We start from the raw sequence: 19,141 nt of genomic DNA, 5'->3' as shown, positions 1-19,141 counted from the left end.
CCTTTCTCAATGAGACCAAAAAAAAAAACTCGGCATAACTGTCAATATTTGCAAGTGAGGAAAGGAGATGGGAGATATAAGTTAGGTTTTGCGTAGTGATCTAAAAGAAATTTGACTTCAATCGAGTTGTTTGCAGATGAAAGAAGTTTCAGTCCTGAGTGTGAAATGTGTTCAGTTCGGTTCAGTGACGCAAATTCTGAATGTGAAAACATCATTTCCCCGGGAGTATCGGAACATTTCTGGGGGCACTGGAACATACCCGAGATACCCAATATGACTGTGGACTCTCAATAAGGCCATTACTGGCCAAGTTTTGGTTCTTGTCAAAAATTGGGCACTGCCCTCGGGGGCATCGGAACATGCCTGGGAGAGCTATTGTGATAAATTTCGGGAACTTTAGTGAAGATAAAAAGCTTCCGGGATGTTTTATTAAATTCAGGGAAATTGCAGGAGTTTGACAGAACTTGGCAAAAGTTCATTTGAATTAAATGGTCCTAAAAGTTGATGGGAAAATTATCAATATTCTGAGAGCTTCAGGTTAATTTAACGAAATTATTTTTTTTAAGGCTTTATTTTTGAGATTTTTGGCCGTAGGCTAGTTCATCTCGTAAAGAAATTAAAGGCATTTCCATTAAATTCAGTAAAATAGCGAAAATCTTCAAGATGTCCCAAATGTTACAGATATTTCAGAGATCATTAGGGAATTTTAATTGCCAAAAAACAAAAATTCGGAACTTCTCAGAAACAAATATACATTCACGGACCAGCACGGAGATCTTTATGGCAATTTTAAAAATTTCAGGGCAATTTCAGGAACATCATCAGAAGAGCAATGAGAATTTCAGCGATGTTTCAAGAACTTCAGGGGGCTCCTCAACATTTTTAGTAAGTATAAAGAAGTTCCGAAGAATGAAAGGAAATGTCGAGGTTTTTGGGAAAAATAAATTCAGGAAAGTCCAGACTTTCACGAAATTCAAAGTTAAAGTTCAGTAAGTTTCAGGAAAATCCAGAGGTTATTAGATCAATTTAATTTTTTCTGGGCAGTTCAAATAACTTCAGCAGAATCAGGGAAGATCGGAGATTCTCAGGGCTATTCAATTAACTTCAATGAAATTGCAAGAATTTTACAAACGTTTTCAGAAACTCACCGAATATCCGAAAACTTCTGCAAAGTTCCTAGATCTTTAAGGATGTCCAAAGAACTTTAGAAAAATGTTGATATGTTTAGGCAGTTTCATATTTTCAGTGATGTTTCTAGTACTGCAAGGACGATCATAGAGCTTCAGAGCCAAGATACAAGATGATGTAATTGTCACTGGCTCTTTTCCTTTTGCGTACACGGCGAATGAGAACGACCCAAATTTGAGTTTAGTTCACTTATAATCGCCAAAAGTGCAGGAACTCAGCTATGAGTAAATTTGTCTCATGGTTTCCTGTGGAAAAACTAAAAAATCTGCCAAAAAATGTGGAAATTGACGAAAATTTTATTCAGTCTCGGAGTAGTACCAATAGACTGAGTGAATCCAATCTTTACTTTTCTCAAATTTGGGAATTTTTCCCTGGAAAATCCTGGAAAAACCTGTGAAAACATGAGGCAAATTTACTCATCGCTGAGTTCCTGCACTTTATTTCTTATTTTTGAGATAACTAAACTCAAATTTGGGTCGACCTCATTCGCCGTGATATCACCGAAAGATATCGGTGCCGGTGGTTATCGTGATTACCTCTCATCCCAGCAGGCCTGGGTGCAATCTCAGTCGGCGCCACCGGCATGTTCTAAGGCATAACATCTCTGATCACGCCTTCCTTCGGGAAGTAAAGCCGTTGGTCCCCGGTTGAGTTGATGGGTCGATTGGTAGGGTCCAGGTGTGGGAGCTGCCTCCCTGGCGTCAGTAGCATTAGCTCAGTACGGAAAACAAATCTCGCGTCACTTTTCAATAGGTCCTATCTACATTGATCGATTCTCTTCATCGACACTCTCTTTCGTAAATAACTCGGTTTCACAAATGTTTCCTGCCGTCTTCGTCGAATTAGATGCTAGATTGTTGCTTCTTCCATCGAAAATATCCGGCCGTGGCGATTCAAAGTTGATCAAGGTTGATCAAAATAATTTGTACCATTGCTTCGAGTTTGATTACATGAGCATTTTGTGTGGTCGTTGGTTCTGAATATGGACAAACAGGCAGATGAATTCTATTCCTACTCTTTACTGTAATAAGCTTGGTGGCCCTGAAAAAGGCCGTCTTGTTGCCAAGGTTGGTGATGATATAACCTCCGAAACCAAACAGAGTGCGTCTCTGTAACTTCAAAACGCAGATGACATCCATGGCTGCTTACGCTTGGCGTGTTTAGTGTAGGTGACAGCATCACGGATCTCATTTTTCAGGAACACCTTCAGCACACCTCGTAAATCAGACCGGAGATACGTCAGACACCGCCACGGCGAGCCAGATGACGGATGGTGGTTATCTCGAAGAATTTGCGTTTGGTTCTGAATATGGCGATGAGTGTGCAAAATATTATACAATTCCATCCTTCCTATTCGCACGCACCCGAGGATCGGAGGCGAATGCCACTTCGACTTGTTTCGTCTACTTACTACTCTCTGACGACTGTGCTGGGGAAGCAGCATATGCATGTAGGTAATTGGTGGATTTGTTAGTTAATTTGACGCTTTTGGACAATGCTGGACATTTACCAGTTTTTCAATCAACATTCGGAAGCATTGTTATCGATGCGTAGCCATATTTCTAATCGATTGGTGATAAAATTATTGAAATTGGACCAGGGGCAGCTGAGTTATTAACGTTCAAAATCTTTCCTAATTTGTTACATGTTCCATTTTCGGTTTTCACAAAGTGTACCCCCATATAGAAATCAAAGACGTAGTCCTACGTCAAAATTGAGAAACTATGTTTTAGAGCTACTTGATTTTAGAAATCTATGCAAATTTAGATGTTAGGCACGCAAAGGTTAATCAAGATCAAAACAAGATATCTTAAACAATACTTTTTAGTTCGGAAGGAAATTACTTTGATTTAGAAGAAACTAAAGGTTTTCCAAAAAAGGGGCATACAAATCCAGGCCAAACTCAAAGCAACAACCGGGAAATGTAAGATTCAATTACAGATTTGCACGAAAAGTATGCAGAATTTGCATTTTTCCACGACATATTGTACAAGTACGCTTTTCCATTTATTTAGTTAGTTATTTATTTGCACAGAATTCCTTATTATACAATTTTCACATTTAAGTATATTGCATGAACGTTCGTTTTTAACAATTAAATTCATAAATATATTCATCGACAATACGCCATACGTCTACTTCTATATATAGTTACACTTGTCATACAAAAACCAACAAGTTCCCGATACGTTCAGCTAATTCACTTCATTTGACCCAAATACGCTACCTGTTCGTTAAAGTCCGGGGTTCTCTCGTATAAAAGAGTAACCGATAATAGATTTGAGCAAGATAGTAGATTGAAATTGCATGATAAGGAAAGAGATGTAGCATTGAATGGTTACAGAGAAAGATGATGAAAATTGTCGTTTGAAAGGTCGCTTAATTACTTCGGTAATTTGACGTATTTCCGGCCACGATGATCGTTGAATTCACACCTATCTGAGGGTTCTGGAACTTCTACTCGTTCACTTTGACTTGAACCGTGGAAGAGGCGGGAGTGCGAGTAGTTTGTACTTAAGTGTACTTAGTGTCGCGGTGTGTTTTTCGTGGTATGTGTAGTTAAAAATGTGACGAGTCTAAAAGACCGAATCTAATGTTACATTTCTCGTTCCTTACCGTTAGCCTGTAGAGTGCAAACTGTATGTTAGAAGTTCCGTGCGGTCCACTTATTGTGTGTGCAAAGTTTATAGAAAGGTAAGGTGAATAATGTCTTTTGTGTGGAGATGTATCTGAAATGTGTCGAACAGCCGTTCGACGGCTTTTTGTGCAGGATCGTTTTGGAGTTTGCACCGCATCGCTTCTAGCGATAGACGGATTTGCTCGGCACACCGCAATCGAGGAAATAAATCACGCTCTCTAGACCCCACGCTTCCACGTCAAGGGTCCCGGTTCGGAGAAGAATTCGGAAGGTAGACACCGTTTAACTGTTCTCCGGCAGAGCTTTGGAAAAATCCACCTATGTCAACCACGTGAACCCACGTACATTATTCGTCTTCGACGATCCCCTCGTTGACATTTGCGCCACCGGCAGTCGACGCTAGTTTCAGTACCAATTCGAGGGTTCGATTGGGAATTTCCGCACCATATCAGTCCGGGGTGCAATGTGCAACACCACCACCGTTTGAATAGGCTGCTACTTTGCCGACCTCACTCCGACAAAGGGATGCTTCTGCGCCGACACGGATGAAGCAGCGACGACAATAATTACTGTGAGTAAATGAAACGCATGCGAATCTCCACACACACAAACACATGACCTAGAAGAAAATTAACAAGTTAGGCTAGCAATCACTAGCATCAGATCAGGAAACCGCACACACGATTAGGGAGAGCTAGCAAACAAATGAACAAATGGGAAAGGAACAAGTGCCATGAATAAACCTAGGTTAGGAACACGAATAAATCATATAATGATTTCCGTTATTTAGATCTGAAATAAATGTTGTTTTCGTAAAGTAAAAGCTTTCCCCGTAATGTTAATTTTTGTTGGCTAGATTCTTCACGTTTTGGTCGTTCTATTTTGCGTTATTTTTTGGAAGTATTCTTTTGTTGTAGTTGAATTTACTCCAGGTTGGACTGCCTGGGAAAACAGTCTTCGCACTCACGTGTCAGGATCGGGGGGAGGAAATCTGAAAGGGAAAGTTCCTCCAGTGGTGATAAATGTGAGTGGGGTTGTTGTGTTACGGTAGAACGACGGTTAGGATCAACTTTCGCTTAGTACCGTTTGTAAGGATCCCTCATTGGATTTTAGTCTGCTGAATTTTGGTCTCTTCCATTCATAAACCCACCTGAGGTTGGGTTTCTTGCAGGGAAAATCAAACCTTGACGAGTGGTCCTCTCCAGAGGTGGCGCTTAAGCCACTCGTTTTAGAGACAGAAAGCGTATTCGGTGGTCAAGATCTCGCAAGCTGCGAGTCGTGCGTTACAATATACGGAAGCATTTTCAAATAACTTTGCAATTTTTATGTTGGTTTAATTTTTGAACAAAGTTTGTTTTCCCAAATGCATTACATCTAGAAAATCAACTCGTGAAGGTTTTTAACGAAAATATGCATTCTGGAAAACTTTCTTGTACGTTGCAGAGCGTTTTAAGAACTGCCATTACATTGTTTGTATGAAACATATGCATTGGATGTAATATATCCAACCGTACATTGGATGTAAGAAAAATTTGTTTTACGTGTATGCAAATTCGTACCTTTTGAGTACGGAGCCGACGACTTGTACCCACTACATGTGAAGTCTAGACGCAAGGCAACTTAAAAACCTATTTGTTATCTGTTTCCCTGTTTAAATCACAACATTCCATCTTTGAAGCGGGCAAAGAAATTTGAAACCTAGCAGCTCCAACGAACCAATCCTTCTACAGACTAATTGACCCACCTGTGGCGATAAATCAGCTTTCGCCAGGAAGCTCAAGATTAATGCCACGGGCAATTAGTATCAGCGCTCTTAAAGCGCTAATAATTGACTGTTGTGCCGCGCCAATTGCTCGCACTCCCCAGGCAGGATCGGTTGCGACGAGGAACCGACGGAGGATGTAAACCGAGAAATAGCAACAACCATTTCCACGCTGTTAATCTCAATCGCGATAGCTCAGTGCTCCACTTTGCTGCCGCTCACGTCCGACTCGGACGCAGTCCACACTCACGCTACTTGCGCAAGTGAATATTATCTTCCTGATTCACGGTCATAATAAACTGCTAATCGGTGCGAAGCTGTGCTCATTAGCATTTTGATCTATCATCCTGCGAGAAGTTGAGAAATGTTTGAAGAAATTTTGCTCGCAAGATTGGATTACTCATACAAATCGATTCTTGGGCTGGCTCCATTCAGCCACTCTCATTCGCAAGCTAATGACACTACTGCTAATTTTCTAAATAATGCTAAACAGCACATCAACTGTGGCTTATCCCACTCTGTACCATCTCTCAATGTCGTAAGTTCAAAAACATAGAAAAGCTTTTGTCATCCTTTCACCACATACACCAAGCAAGACAAAACACGTACATCGTGTTTCATCCTTCCGAGCAGCAGTTTATGTAGTGTGACTTCACAAAAGACCGAGCGTTAAATTATCCACCCCCCACCTGCCAGCCCACTTTTCCTCCTGGAAACAACGGATACGTGTGATCCTGTCCAACCGCTCTCGAAATTATATGTGACGTGCAAAAGTTTTTAAAACTGAATATATTAAAACATCATATAAAATTTTAATATAGCACTTCCTTTGAAGATTACTTTTCGTCACACTCGTACTCGCCTACAACAGCAGCGGGGAACGACGACGCCGACGTCTGCTGACGGAGAGGCGAAAACCGCCATCGAGCAGACCAAGTTTAGACAAAATTCATCCTGTCACTGGCACACTCACACACACACATACACCTCCTTCCCCCCAACGATGACGAGCGGGAGACTCGACAAGGACTTGATTCTCGGGCAGAATTTTGATGAGACCACCACCCCCACCCGGCGTCCGTCCGTCCGTCCATCTACTGCGGCACACAATGAGAACGAGGAGGATGCGATGACGAACCAGACTGGAGTAGATCTTTTGTTATCCAAATCATCACACATATCGGTTAATTCTGACAGCAACTATAAAGTCCTTCCCGGAGCACGAGGAGCAAGATCAGCTCATCAACGGTCGACCAGAATGAGAGAATTAAACATGAACATGATGTTGTAATAAACATGACATATTATATTCGTCCGTGTGTCAGCTCAATTCATGTCCTGTCTTGGGCTGGAGCTTTTATAACTATTATACAATGACACATCCTCACCATATGCAAGGAGAGAACGAGTACATCTTTCTCTTCATTATCGTCATCGTCCTCGTCAACCGGCTCCATGTGTACAACATGCTGCTGGAGGAGTTAGTTGCGAGTTTATCTCTACATTTTAATTGTAGTTCCAGCCAGCAGGATGACGGCATCCTGAGCGCAAGAGTGAACCATTCATATGCTCGCTTTGACGACGACTTGGTACAAGGCAGTGGCCGTCAACAACTTTGGATGATGCGGTTTGCAGCTTACATTGGAATCCTTTTCTCCCCAACGACCATACATAGATATCCTCTGGCCTAGGTCGCCGCCATCAGCAGCGCTGTTCATTGTCGTCGTCGTCGTAGTCGGCGTACGTCGCTCTGTCTCCGGCAGGCAGGTTGTGCGCTCATCAGGATAGTTCTCCATTTTATTGTCAACTCGTGGGATCATCCCGGCCCGGCACAGTCAGCGCTGACTGGTGGAAAGAGTGAACAGTAGGTCCTGCTGCTGATTGACCGGTGTGTGAAGAAGAGGGACAGCGGCAGGGAGGAGGAGAGCTTTCATAGTTACATGAGTTGTTCACTTGATCATGATTCCCGTACAATGGCACCTGTCCATCGGAGCTGGCCGGATGGCCGGAAGTGATAAACGGCCCCGGTTGGAAGTGTGCTGCTGTCGGAGTCAATTATTCATTGACATTCGTTAGGAACCGATATAAAAGTGAGCAATATGCTTTTGATTTTTTTGTGTGCTTGGGGGTGGCAGTTTAATATGGGCTGTTGGTAACTTTAAATGACAATTCAGTTTTAAATAGTTAAGCATGTTGAATTTATGTATTTTGCGAAAATTCATCTAAAATTTCATAATCGGTGGATTTTACGTACACAAAAATTGAGAAATATCTTACGATTAACATGAGCACCTGAGTTATACAGCTAAATTATGGAGCAGGTGAAAATACACTTATCTGACGAAAAAAATCCTTATAAAAAAATGAGATTGAGCTCTCGATAGGGAGGATAGGGGAAACTTGACACACTTGATCCGCCCTGTTTTCTAGAAATCCAGAACAGTTTTTTTTCTCTTGAAAGTTTCCACAAAGTTTCCTCTAAATGGAAGGCATAGTTGTGTTGATGTTTGCCTCAGATTGTGGAACGTATATATTTTTGGGAGCAGCTCATATGTTTCCACTTCCACTTATTGTAAGCCAGCATGAACATCAGTGTGTTTCAAAATAGGTCAATCCTTGGATTTCAAACGCTACCTCCTAGAATTGAAGTTTGGTAGGCAGAAACACCCTTCCAAAATTTGTAGTCGTTTGGTTTACGGAAACTCCTCACCCAAAGGGCTTGAAGTTTGTAAGGGGAAAATCTACAAAATGGATAGAAGAACGAGCCACTTTCACATTCGCGGCTCTTGATGGCGCTGTAGTTGGTCGATTTTCTTCATGTACAAAATGTAGAACCTTTGGAGTATTGGGAACATCTTGGCTCAAGACCTAATGTGAATCCGAGTTAACATCGAAAAGTTATTACACAACAAAAAATAAATTTTAATATTACATCCAAGAGGATGCACTTCAATCATGTCGAAAATCTCATGTCATTTTTAAGGCCACAAAAATAAACAATTGCAGTAAAATCAGTGTAATTTCAATTTATGCACTGTATTAATGATAAATTTGTCCTTTTTGGCAAGTAATTTTAGACCATATTTTTGACACGATTGAAGTGTATCCAGTAGGGTGGGTCGCCGTTATATGAAATAAAGCATACTTTATTTCATCAAGCGGGAACAACCTTTTATTGGTTCCATTTCGGGTCCCAAACAACTGTGCAAAATTTGGGGACGATTGGTTACTACCCGGCTTTCCGCATTGCGTTTGAAATTTGTATGGGGAAACCTACTTTTTTTGCATTTGCATCCCTAGAGACCACAAGTTTTGCTTGAACCATGCAACTAATCATGTGTAAATATATAAGTAGGGTTAACTACCCCATTTTCGGCCACTTAAGCACAACCCGCACTTAGTCTTTCTTAATCTAATGTAGTTTAGCACCAAACGGAATGTTATTATTACTGATGGCTTCCAAATTTATTTACCTTCCGTACGTACCGTAAGATTTGATAAAGAAAAACCAATTGTTGAGATATTGTTAAAAGTCTAACATTGCTTCTTGACGCCAAACTCGGCCTACGGATTCTAAACTCGGCCTAACGCATTGAAACGCCTTTGAAACACCAATGAATTCACTTCGGACTATCGGATGAAGATAAACATTGATTAGGTCGGAGCGCTTCTTTTGTTTTTGGGAATAATGGATGCAAACCTTCATATCACGCGTTCTCATTGACTTCGTTCGGCAGCTTATTAACTAAAGTATCGTACCAAATGCATAATTGACTTGTTCACTCTGAAATCATGGACTTATTTGAAGTTTGCTGCTCGATAGGCCCAAAATGGGCCATTAGGCCGAAGTATTTAGTTCTCTACCCTACCTAATAACTTTGCTGAAGGAAGTTCCGTGCCTGAGTGTATAAAAAAAAAGTTATAGCCGTTCAAATATTTATGGTTTGAATTAAATGCCAAAAATCACTTTTCCTGCCAACACTGCTGGTTAGGTCATAATTTCGGAGTATCTCATCTCATCGACTTTGTATGTTCAGATGAAAATTATTGAATTATTCAAAAACAATCGATCTAGCTTATATGCGAAGTTGGATAAGTGGGGTGGGGGTCTTAGGGCCCCACTCCCTTCACTAATATCAATCGAAGTAAAGATGCAAACTGATATAACGTCGGAATTTTCTATCTTATTAACTTTCAAGAGTATACACTGACCTATTGGTAGTTTATCCACAAGTTGCAAGTAAAAAGCAACTTGGAGAACTTCCTTCACAGACAGAATCACGTTTTTACTTAAAATCGGTTTCATTGGTCCAATACATCGAAATCAGATCGCAAAAATTTTAAATCAAGTATCTTTTTCTTATCCATTTTGAAAAATAAATCTTTACGGTGCAGATAATTTTCGCTTTTTGGGCTAAGCCCATAGCCTACTCAGGCTATGTTCCATTTGGCACATCGAAAATGAATTATAATGTTCGAAAATCGTTCTGTTATTATTATTATTTAGCTTTATTTAGGAGGCTTTCAGCCTTAGGCTGGTTCGCCTCCACCCAAATCGTTCTGTTGTTGATCATCCGATTTTCAAGTGTTTGTCAAAATTGATTCCCGGTCTGTCAGAAATAAGTCTGGTAAAATAGCAGGTTTATTTAGGTTCCATCTGTTAAACTTAAATGAAAATTCACCAAATGGAAGACCGCCTTAGTAAAAGACTTTCGTTAGTTTGGCTGAGCTGACAAAGCATAAAATTTTTTGAGGAATACAGCAATTATTTATAAAAATCAAAATCGTTTTTGAAACTATCTAAATTGTTCATCCATGATCCCTTCGAAAAGGAATCAGCACTGTCAGAAATGATTTTTTTGTTGCGAAGAGTTGAGCCAATGGACGCAGTGGTTCAACTCCCCCAATAAAAAAATAAGTTTGACTTTGATTAAGGTGGACTACAGTCCAACTAAAACGTAGCTTAAAGATTGCCCAACATGCGAAATTCGACTGTACCTACTATAGGGAGCTGCACCCTCAGGATAACCATACCTCTGGAGGTGGTTTGTTTACATGGATTTGTAAAATCTCTAAAATCTAAAATAAAAAATTTAAAACAACAAGATTTTTTGAAAGAACATAGTGGGATAAGATATCTTTGAGTAATTCATTATCCAAAAGCTTAAATTAACTTGAATGAAAGGTAAACAAACCACCACCACTGGATGTCAAACTGATTAATGTGAGTTCATCGCGTTCCTTCGTGACGTCAGCGTTAAGTAACCTATGTATTAGGGTGGGACAAAATTCAAATTCCAGTTCCAGTATGATTTCCGGGGGCCTTCTGGGTCCTAGAATAACGGTGTAAAATTTCAGGTCGGTCGGTGGAACTATATTTTAGCGCCAGCGGTTTTAATTTTACATAGGACTTTCTATGGGAAAACTTACTTTTTCAAATAAAAATCTGGTGAGGTCACCCGTTGTCCTCTAAAATAAATCAACCCAGGTGCTCGCTGAAAATTTTACAAGGAAACTTTTCCTTGAACACCGCAAAACGATCCGACGCTTGTGGAAAAAGTAATTAAGCCATTACTGATTGCTAACCAAACGAACTGCTCATTATTCTTTTTTCTAGCAGCACTGCCAGCTGCCGCCTGCTGCTGCCCACGTTGTGTGGGGGTTCACTCAGCATGGAGGAAAGCCAATATCATGCGCAAAGAATCTTCGATTTTGATGAAACTTTACACCGGTCTCCGGTATAGTACAACAATTATGTTTCACGGGGGTCATTTGAAAACAAGCGTGATTTTTCACAATGGTGTATTTGCTTTGGCGCACAATTTATTCAAACCTTATCAGTCGATGTGCTGCTGCTCAGACTTCAATATTTCATCGGCTTCATTTTTGAATGGTACTCCACAACTTGCTGTTCTTCGGGATTCTTGGTTACCGAGTTGTTGAGGTAGGAAACAAGCTTTACGGCCCTTTCCGCGACATCATTCACAACCCCAAGAGTTTGAACTCGCTGCTGCGTTCATAAGTAGAAAAGAATCGCCGTCACTTCCAATAATTTGAAATCACTTTTTTTGTTCAAAATCGAAACAATGTTTATGAAAATACATCACTCTCTTTCGGTTGGTAACAGTGAATACATTTTCATGAACATGACACAGCAACAAAAAATAACTTTGATCTTGATGATTTGTTATATTTTTTTTTTCTCTGTTCGGGACCAAACACTACTGCGACCAGTAAATTGATCTATTGTAGTATATCCCGTGTCCTTAGTTTAGTGCATGTCGTATTACTCCATCACTATTGAGAAATGATGATGTATTCGATTTTTTTTTGCAGTTGCCACTCTTGCATTTATCGCAAGGATCCGACTCTAATTGAAAGGTCCCGCTATTTATACCCTTCGGAGTGTTGAAACACCCTCCAAAGGCGCGCCCCTTTGTCAGTCAAAATTGGATTCCTTAGCAACAAAATTAAGGTATGACACCGATAATGACCATGCATCAGAACCCTAGTCTTAACCACTTCAAACTAGGGAACAACGAAGAGAAGATTAGGAATCACATAGATGAAGACAGCTAACTCATTTTTTTTCCCTTGTTTCAAGATCATCCTCGGTAGACAAGGCCGAGTCTTGTCACTATCAACAAGGCATAAAAAGTAACAAGGACTAAGATGTGTTCCTTGGATTACTGAAAAATCTTGTTCCCCTAGTTTGAAGTAGTCAGGACTAGGAATCGGTGGTAGATCTTACATCCCGTAACGTACCACGAAAAGGTGATCTACCCACGTTACGGGGTTATATTTACTTACCTCTCAGATAATTTTGATTTAAATCCCAATGTTCAGGGTTTTCACCGAGAAAATCGGTGGAGATGTTCATTACAGTAGAAAACTCTCTTGAAGCCTCAGTAATAAAGTCCGAAAGGGTCGAATGGTCACTGATGTTAGTTGCTCTGACGGGAACTTTATTCTCGCTGAGTTTGCGACGTTTGCCGGATTTTTCTATCGATTTTGTTTGGTTCATTTAAAGCAGCTACCATCTTTACTTTTTCGTCTATTTCTACTTTTGAATCGAAAAAAGCAAGGGCCACGTTCCATTCCGATAAGTACCATAGAATATAGATGATTTTGAAAGGCCGGCCATGAAGGTCGGATCGTTTTGCGGCGTTCAAGGAAAAGTTTCCTTGTAAAATTTCCTAGGGAGTACATGGGTTGATTTATTTTTAGAGGACAATGGGTGACCTCACCAGATTTTTATTTGAAAAAGTAAGTTTTCCCATAGAAAATCCTATGTAAAATTAAAACTGCTGGCGCTAAAATATAGTTCCACCGACCGACCTGAAATTTTACACAGTTGTTCTAGGACCCAGAAGGCCCCCGGAAATCATACTGGAACGAGAATTAATTTTTTTTCATATATCCGTGTCCAGCCTACTATGTATCTGATACGAAATTTGTTCTTTGTTAGTTATAATATAGCAGTTTGAATAACACATCTGAACATTCCAACTCGACAAAATGAGAAACGCCGAAATTATTTCAGTTTGGAACTTTACTTTCATTGATATGATTGAGGGGGCAAGGGTAATGTTAGAACCCCCCCCCCCTCCCCATACATCTACGTCTACATACATCAAAAACCATTGTTCTGAAAAAAAAAATGATCATGATGACCCCCACCAGTAGCCACTTTGATGTGATATCACAATTGTTTTTTTGCTGTGTAGCGTTTCAAATAAACACCACCTGACTTACTTTTGGGGAGGGCCTAACATGCTTTGTGCAATTTTTATTTTTACGAATAGGCATACAAATAGCAATGTTTGCATGGGTACATCAATTTTGATTGGCTGAAATTTTCACAGTAAGTAGAAAAATGTTCGAAACTGAAATTGAATCCAATTGGCCAAGTCATTCCGGGTTCCCGAGAGGTCATCGGGGGAAGAAAAGGTATCAGTCGTCTAGAACAAAGTGATGCTTGAAATTCACAGCAACAGGCGTCTATGGGTAGTGCTGATTAATATTTTAATAAAACCAACCCAAAACCTGATTCTAAATACTGAGTGTCCACCGGAAGGCCATCCGGTGACTCGGAACATCCTTAATCTCGACTTTGATGCATTTTTTATCAAAGTAGGTGTTGGCACTGGGAACACTGCTTGTGACGGTACAGTAGCGGCTCGGGCGAACTTTCAGCTAAACTGTCACGTTGACAGAGCGGAAGGAGAGAAGGAAGATATACCGTGAAGATATGCTGTGTAATATAATAGAATTTCATTGTGAAGGTACGGACAGAAGAAGAATAATTCAAAAGTGAAATTTATTTGCATAAAGCTAAATTAAACTGTCTCTTACAGCTAGTAAAATTATCTTACCGCTATATACTTAAACCTAGTTGTTCTATCTTTGTGAGTATTGTTTAAACTTAACCTAACTTATGCTTGATCATGCAGGGATAGCGTGAAAATAATTGTCTGGGTTTTGGATTGTCCTTAAAGCTACACATGCAAACCGATTTTTGTAAGTAAAACTAAACCTAATGAACTACTTCAAAACTAACCTAAAAATAATCTTACTGCTAAAGCTACATTACAACAAAAATACCGTCGCACAGTGGGGCAGCGAAGCCATTCGCGTGGCCAAAACCTCTAACGCCGTTGGTTTGCTATCTACAGCAATACAATGTTGTACAAAGTTGCTCAATATTATAAGTTCCATCTTTTGAAAGTTTCATATTAGTTCATTTTTATGCCACATAGGTGGCGCTTGAGTCTATCTTTTGAACGGAGCATCCTAGCCGAATGGTTTTTTGAACAAAGTTGTGTAATTTTAAGCGTTGGGAAATTTTGTCGAAGGCATCAAAACTCTATGACTCACATTAAGCGAGATATTGGGTAGTTAGGAAAACTAACCTCTAAAATTGCGTTTTTCCCTGTTTTACACCTGTATACGTCAAAGGTATAAGTTTTATACTCTGCTAATTATCAAAATGGTTTGAGTGATCCAATACATACCCATTATTTTATAAATCATGCTTTATTACAAAGTTATTAACATAAATGTCTCAAAAAAGTGATGCTTAAAAATGTCAATTACTCAACATATAGCAAAAAGTAGCAGCCAATTTTTTTACAGTGATTAGTGCAGACCTTCTTGGGTAAAATAACGACCACAGTTCAACAGGCAACTGCAGGCATTTTATTATAACATCATTTATATATTGCATATGGTAAATTCTTTCAAATTTGTTGAAATTTTGCTATAGGTGATAGATGGTTTGATAAGCTTCGATTTATATTTTTTTTTTCGAGGTAAATGGTGGACTATAAGCTGCACTATTCATTTTTAAATCGATTATTGTAGCTAAGTAATGCAAGCAAGGCTGGAGTTTGTAAGGAGCACGAAAATGAACACTGAAAACACACCAGCGCCGCTATTCGTAGAATTTTTGCTGCTTAGATTAGAGCAAAGTAGGCCTTGATTTGTTTTGATACTATATGGAATGTAATAAAATGGTGATTTTTGATATATTAGCTGGTCCTTGGCTACGGGTGATCACCTGGTGATCCACCGGAAATTTCAGAACATAACTAAAATTGATTGCTACGTAAATTTCATCAAAATAGGCCGTGACTTTTCTCTGCAACCATACAGTTTACACTATACATCATAACTGTAGTAAATTGTGATTTTTGTTATGTAACTGGTTGTAACTGGTTGTAAGTGGTCACCAAATGACCCACCAAAAGACCCAGAAGATCCGTAAAATTGATCGCAGAGCGTTAAAACCGACACCAGGCAGGTAACTTTGGAATAAAAACTTGAGCAGTTTTCTACACTACTAAACGCGCCGCATAGACAGTGTTTCCATACTTCTATGTTTACATTCTCTCGCGTTTAAAGATCAGACCTAGCCAAGTTGCCAACTCATGTAGCATGTGGATTTATGTTTGAGCTTTGGCAGTAATAAATGACCGACGGGTAATATTTATTTACATCACCTAAACACGAATTTTATAAAATGGTTTGATAAACTGTATATTAAACACAGACACGAAAAGGTTCTGATGCTGCTGCATTTACTGTATAATTGGGGAACATCAAAAAGGTGGAATAATGTGTGTACGCACTTTGCGAAAAGGAAACATAGCTTCCCACTGGCAACACAGTATTTTCTAGACTTTATTATAAGATCAATTCACTTTTCTATTCAGAGAAAATGGCAAAGGATTTGTCCCAATTTAGGAATTCATGTACATTTGAAGGAACATTTTGCAAATTTGTATTCATATTCCTCAAAAATGATCCTTAAATGATCCTACAAATACAACACTTTTGTTCAGGAACTAATTATCGATCCTTTTTCTCTAACAACTTAAAACTTTAAGAGAAAGGCATAAAGTCACTGGAATATAATACCAGAAATTGTATTGTTTTTGCCGTACACAGCAAAAAAATTATTTTAATATCACATCAAAGTGGATGCACTTCAATTGTATTGGAAATATGGTGTAATATTACTTGCCAAAAAGGACAACATTATCATTAATACAGTGCATGCTTTTAAAGCATTTATTTATTTTTGTGGCCGTAAAAATTACACGAGATTTTCGACATGACTCTGACTCCTCTTGGATGTAACACTAAAATTTATTTTTTGCTGTGTAGGACTACGTCTTTCGGGAAGGGTGCCAATCCAGGGAAGTGCAACGAAAATTGGTCAGACTTTAAATGCTAATAACTTGGCCAATAATCAAAGGATTCTGATGATTTGTATGTCGATCGAATTAGCAGTTTTATAAGATTTGTGTGGTATGTCATTGGTTATAAATGTTAAATATTTATATAGCTGAAAATTAAGAAATATGGAAACATTCAAATTTCCCATAAATTTTCTTCGACCGCAAGGAGCTCACCCCTAACACAGCCATCAGAAATTTGGTCGCTAACAACACAAACCGGAGCCGCATAATCATTTAGCGTTGCACGTTGGACGGGTCGACCTCGAACTTGTTAGCTGCAACATGTAAATCGTAGCATTTTTTCAATTAATTCACTTATATCAGCTAAATATAGAAAAATGCTTAAGTAAGCGAAACGTAGAAAATTAGACTGCTGTCATTGTTTGGCTGCTATTTCAAGTATCCCGGCAAAACTACCATCGTGTTGAATGCAATCGGTTCCAGCACTGCGTCGACTACGAAGTAAATCCGGACGCCCCCGATGACGTTGACCTATGTCTGCTTTCCTTGGAGGAGGCGATATCCCGAGCCAGGGAAAAACACCTGCCAGTATCCAGACAGGTGAGCAATACTCTGAACCTTGATAGTCTCACTAAAAACTTTACCACGTAACACCATGCGTCCGCAGTACCAACGTACTGGACTGCCCGTCTTGAAGACCCATTGCAACCGTCTAATAAAAATAATCCAAGCCAGGATGATGGACCTCAGAAATGAGGACTTTAGTAACAAAATGCTCTCCCAGATTGTACAAAGCCCTTCTGGAAGCTAATCAAAATCCTTAAAAATAAGCCAAGACCCATTCCACTACTTGTGCCGTTGAATCAACCCAATTATTCAGTTGCTCATCTGAGAACCCCATGAAGAGAAGGCTGATGCTATAGGTCAACATTTCTTCAGCTCGCATAATATCGGACTGAACATGCCTAGTCCATACAATACTGCAGTTGCGCTAGATGCAACCAACCTCCATCGAATTCCTGACAACTTTCCTGTGGTATCTGTGATTACGGCTGACGAACTGTTGGCCTATACCAAATCATCTAAAAATATGAAGGGCCCAGGTTTCGACCAAATCCTGAATCTGGAACTCAAACACCTGAGTTCCAGATTCTTCAACCATCTGGCACTGATTTTAAATCACTGCTTAAGACTTGGCTTCTTCCCCTCGTGCTGGAAGTCAGCTAAAGTCATTCCCATTCGGAAACCTGGGAAGGATCCGTCCTCTCCTTCAAGTTATCGACCCATCAGCCTTCTCGCAGGGTTATCCAAGCTGTTCGAAAGAGCAGTCTACCGTCGACTCCTGGCATCTGCCGAGGAAAACAACATATTGCTCGAGGAGCAGTTTGGTTTCCGTAAAGGTCGCTCGACTGTTCACCAGCTCACTCGAGCAACAAACATTCTCAGATGGAACAAGTCTGTGTCTTAAACATCTGTCATGGTCTACTAATTGCAGCAATACGGTCTTCCAATCTTCCTAATGAACATAATTAAAAATTACCTCACGGACAGGACATTCAGAGTCTCTCTCAATGGCATCACATCGGATGCTTTCCACATCGGTGCGGGTGTCCCACAGGGAAGCATCCTTGGCCCCATCTTTTTCAACCTGTTCACCTCCAATATGCCGGCTCTCCCTGATGGTGGATCGTTGTCACTGTTCGCAGATGACACATCCATCATCTTTAAGAGTAGGGTCATCGGAGCTCTGACCACCGAACTTCATAGAGGCCTAAATGTCCTGTCAGAATACTTCAACAGCTGGATGATCCGTATCAACGCGACAAAGACCCAGGTCATCATCTTTCCTCATTCCAAATCACCCAGACTTGTTCCGTCTGAGAATAATAACATCAACTTGAACTTGAACGTGTGCCAATGGTGGCATTGTCAAAAGAAGTAGTATACCTCGGCTTAAGGGGTTACGCCTACCTGCAAGACCGAAAAAAAGCGAAAGTATTGAAAATCGGTTTTCTGCCGTTTATTGAACACACATTAAATGGTACATTTATCAGTCGATGCTGTAAAAACAAGGTCCTGGTGCCCCGCACGGCTGCTCCCCGTGGACGATGTTCTAAAAAACGCTTTTTGTGGTGCCAACTGCGGTTTGTGATGTAATCATCTGAAATAAAAAAAAACATGCCAAATCGTTAAGCATGTGTGAAACTAGTCCTTGATCGTTCGGTTTTTTTTTTTTATTTTTTTTTTGACAAAATGGCGGCCTTGCAAAGTTGAAGTGCCGATTTTTGATCCTTAAAATTTGTCTTTGATCGGCTGTAAAAAATCGAAATTAAATGATAGACGAAATCCGAACGATCGTGGACTGCACAAAATAGTACTGAACAGAAATCAAAATGAATCGGACGAATCGAATGTATACATTTCGAGAAATTTTTGGCACCGGTTTTGAAAATATGATTCCGAGATAATCGCGTTTAATGTTTCAAGTTGGGTTTATTCCACTATAAGTGAGTACTCTTGTACGTCGCATAACTTTCACAATTCACCCCTCAACACTCGACAGTAAGTTGCTTTTGAGTGAGCACATTGACAAAACAAAAACCAAATGTAACATCCTGATGAGATCTTTATATCCACTCATCAACAGGCGATCCAGTCTGTCTCTGAAAAACAAGCTTGCTGTCTATAAGTTGTAGTAAAATTATTTTTATTTTTGTTGATTATGGTAGTACATTGATTCATCATTTTAATTGATTAGCCTACTTGGCTCTTCATCTTTGTTTAATTTGATATTCTAATTTAATATTTGCGATTTTCAACTAGTTTACAGAATATCCCTTTGGGGATGTG

The sequence above is a fragment of the Ochlerotatus camptorhynchus genome, unplaced genomic scaffold (genome assembly GCF_037179485.1).
Source record: "Ochlerotatus camptorhynchus isolate MF236.1 unplaced genomic scaffold, CSIRO-AGI_Acam_v1.1 ptg000012l, whole genome shotgun sequence".
NCBI classification, from domain to species: Eukaryota; Metazoa; Arthropoda; class Insecta; order Diptera; family Culicidae; genus Ochlerotatus; species Ochlerotatus camptorhynchus.
Note: the sequence above shows the minus strand (reverse complement) of the source record.